Source organism: Plectropomus leopardus, chromosome 9, assembly GCF_026936395.1.
Source record: "Plectropomus leopardus strain MGB_pleo_1.0 chromosome 9, ASM2693639v1, whole genome shotgun sequence".
Taxonomy (NCBI): domain Eukaryota; kingdom Metazoa; phylum Chordata; class Actinopteri; order Perciformes; family Serranidae; genus Plectropomus; species Plectropomus leopardus.
The window spans coordinates 872,501-876,081 of NC_142184.1; the positions used below are offsets into that span (position 1 = coordinate 872,501).

Genomic DNA, 3,581 nt, shown 5'->3' on the forward strand with positions numbered 1-3,581 from the left:
AGCTACACTCACACACTGACATATCCCAGACTGTCAGCAGCTACACTCACACACTGACATATCCCAGACTGTCAGCAGCTACACTCACACACTGACAGATCCCAGACTGTCAGCAGCTACACTCACACACTGACATATCCCAGACTGTCAGCAGCTACACTCACACACTGAGGAGGAGGACACTCAGCATCACTCAGTTTTTTTCCACTTAAAACATATTCGCATCATGAGAAAAACCTGGCATTTAAAGGGTTGAAGTTCTGAAAACTAATGAATATTTGATATTTATGATTAGTGCTGATGTTGGTTAAAAAATAATAGAAAAATAGAAAATAATATTAATGTAAAATATTTTTAAAAGCTTGATTTCGAAAAGTGCATTTTGTGCGCAGAGCAATGAGGTTGTGTGTGATATTAATTTGGGCCCTCAAGGGTTAAAGGTACGTTGTTACTAAATTGTCTTTCTTAACGTGACAGTTATAAAAGTTGCTATATTAATAAAGTTATTATTATTTTTAATGAACAAATACATTAAAACTTGAGTCCAACTCTTCCATTACACTTTAGTGAAATCACACAAATATACAAACTCAGCAGAAGGCAATGGCAATGGTATAAAAACGGACACAGGCTATTACATGAAGAAGATTCATCATCATCATCATCATCGTTACATTTTGAACTCAGCGAAAATAAAAAAATAAAAAACAAGGCAATGGCAAATGGTATCAAAAAAAGGGCCCTGACTACATCCTGGAAAGCGCTGCATCAAGGCCACGAGTGTTTCTGCGGCTTCAGTTTTTCCAGGCAGAGTGAGTGAACAGCGGCGAGGTGCAGCCGGGCGGCGGATCGCGACGCCTCATTGGTGGATTGGGTGGATGAGTGCTGTGATGTCATCACGTAAACATCAGTAGTTTGATAAATCGGTCGTATCGAACGTCACGTTTACATTATGTCACGAGGCGTTGCGATCCGACGCCCGACACAACCGAAGCGCCGCCTGAATGAACAATCCCAACCTGAACTAAGACACGAGATCCAGTGTGAGCCGTGCTTCTCAACCTGCGGCCCGCGACCCCAACCAGGACCAAAGATTAACAACTTGGCGGACGGAGAAACAAGAGTTTGGCGTTATTTAACCCTTTTTAACCTGCGAAAATTGACTCGTTTCTGTTAAAAACATGGGAAGAAGGCAGTCATTAACAAAAAAAACAGGACGGAAAAAAATTGCAAGAAATTAGTAAAAATTTGCAAGTAGCTTAATTTTTTTCAAAACAGAAAAAAGCACAACTTGTGCTTTAAGATTATAGTTTCAACATTAATATATAATTATGACAATTATATAGTTTTCCGTTGCTTTTTTCCCCAGCTTTTTCAAAAAATAATTACAAGAAAATTCCCTGAAAATGAGTTAAAAAAAACAAAAACACAAAATTAATAAAACAGAGAAAATAAAAAAAGAAGTGCTTAAAAACCTAAAATAAATGCAAGATAATATAAAATAAGAAATTATAATAATGATATAGTTTTCCCCTTACCTTTTATCTTTTTTTCCAAAGGCATATTTCCTCACTTTTTAAAACGAATTTTCTAAATCTACTAATTTCTTGCAATTCATGGAACATTTCTTTCCAAGTTGCTCATTTCCTTTTTCCCGTGTTTTTAAAGAAACTGCATCAGTTTTCTCAAATATTTAAAGACGGCGTCTGAAAAGTGATGTCGCTCCAGTTTCAAAGGAATCCGGATTTGTTCAGAAAAGCGCGAACAGATAAAGTTAATTTGAATGGATCGGGCGCCGCAGCCGCTGAGAAGCATCGGCTCAGAATAATAATAATTATAATTATAGTAATAATCATATTATGGTACAATAAAGACATCCGACTCCCCGCTCGGAGGGAGTCCAGTGATCTGCTGTTGCTATGATACAATGACGCCCGCTGGGATTGGCTGTCGGCAGTCGACCAATCGTCTGTCAAGAGTCCGCGGGGTGGGAGGGGCTTAACGAGAGGGTGGGGGGGTGGTCCACTCCCGTGAGTTAACGATGGGAGATCAGTGCAACTGACTGAGTTTTAACGAGGAGTCGCCTTTGTACGAATCTGACGACCGAGACTCCCAGAAATAAAAAAAACAAAGGACATATAAGGAGACGAGAGCGCCATCTGCTGCTGCTGTAAAACTGAATTTCTCAAATCGTCACTGATTTATTTGCAGTGCGAGAACACAGTGAGCTGCTTCCGAAGCCGATAAATGTTCTTTTAATTACATTTTTATATTTAACAATCACCAGAGATTTAAAATGGAAAATTACTAAAAATAATTAAAATAACATCTGAGAGAGTATTTTGCTTGCAAGAATGAAATAATTCATTTCCAGTAAAAGATTTAAAAAAAAAAAAATCTATTTCCGTTGCCATAATGCTAAGTTTTCCTTATTGGAAAAATAAATAATAATAAAAAAATGTTTTCCTCATAAATCCAATTCAAAACTTGATTAATTTTCTCTCATCCTGCTGTGATGCTGAAATCAACAGAGCGATCGGTCTGTTTCGAGAATCTGCACCGCCGTCATCACGGAAAGTTAGCTTCTCTTTACTTCTGAAGGCGGGAAAAAAATTCAATGTTACACCAAACTGAGATGAGCTCCTGCTCGCTCCGCTTATTAACGGTTCGGTTCACGAGTCAAAAGATTCGAATCATTCGGACGACTCCGACTGCTCGCTGTGAGACCGAGGCGATTCTGATGGATGATTCTCAATCGAATCGATCGATCGGCTCCTCAGTTCGAGAAACAAATGGATCTGAACATGGACAGGACGGGAAACGACCAGCATCAGATCGCGGCGCCGCTGCTGATTGGTGGATTTAAAAGTTTCCGATCTGATCAATAAAAGAGAAAACCTGAGTTCTTCTCCTCGTTCGGAGGAAACAGACGCACGCTGAGTGCCTGAACTCCACGATTAATTTGAAATGACGCTTTGGATCGACGGGACACTTTTAAACAGTTGGCGGTTGTTTCCCAGCCTGCACGTGTGTGTGTGTGTGTGTGTGTGTGTGTTCTCTCTTTAACGCTGTACAAACTAATAAAATCCTCCCACAATAAATACAACTCATCATAAAAAATAAATTAAAAAGAAAAAAAATCAATAAATATCTCACCGCCGGAGAACGTTTAAGCCTCTGTGTGTGTGTGTGTGTGTGTGTGGACAGATGACACTGCAACTAAAATGAGGTATCAATCCAATTGTTTTGTTTGCTGTTCCAGGAATTAGACCCAGCCCTCCCACCGGCCTCCTCAGTCTCTGTTACCTCCTCCCAGCTGTGTGTGCGTGTGTGTGTGTGTGTGTGTGTGTGTGTGTGTGTGTGTGTGTGTGTGTGTGTGTGTGTGTGTGTGTGTGTGTGTGTGTGTGTGTGTGCATGTTTAGAAAGACATTATGGACGGGGACACACACACACACACACACACACACACACACACACACACACACAGTGTTTGCTGCCACGGTGGAAAAACATCCAGAAATCGATGCGTCTCGGCTGAATTGAAACCGTGTTATGGAGGTTTCTGTTTTCTGGAATCGGCG

The 3,581-nt window shown here is 40.3% G+C and overlaps 1 protein-coding gene across 1 annotated transcript in view; it reads left to right on the forward strand.

Annotated features, from left to right (window-relative positions):
* LOC148188621 (uncharacterized) overlaps positions 1-682 on the forward strand; it is a 5,423-nt gene extending 4,741 nt beyond the window's left edge. Inside the window, exon 2 of the mRNA XM_088081560.1 lies at positions 1-682. This exon is cut by the window's left edge and continues 2,545 nt beyond it. The gene's annotated coding sequence lies outside the window, so the exon portion shown is untranslated.
* The last annotated feature ends 2,899 nt before the right edge of the window (positions 683-3,581 follow it).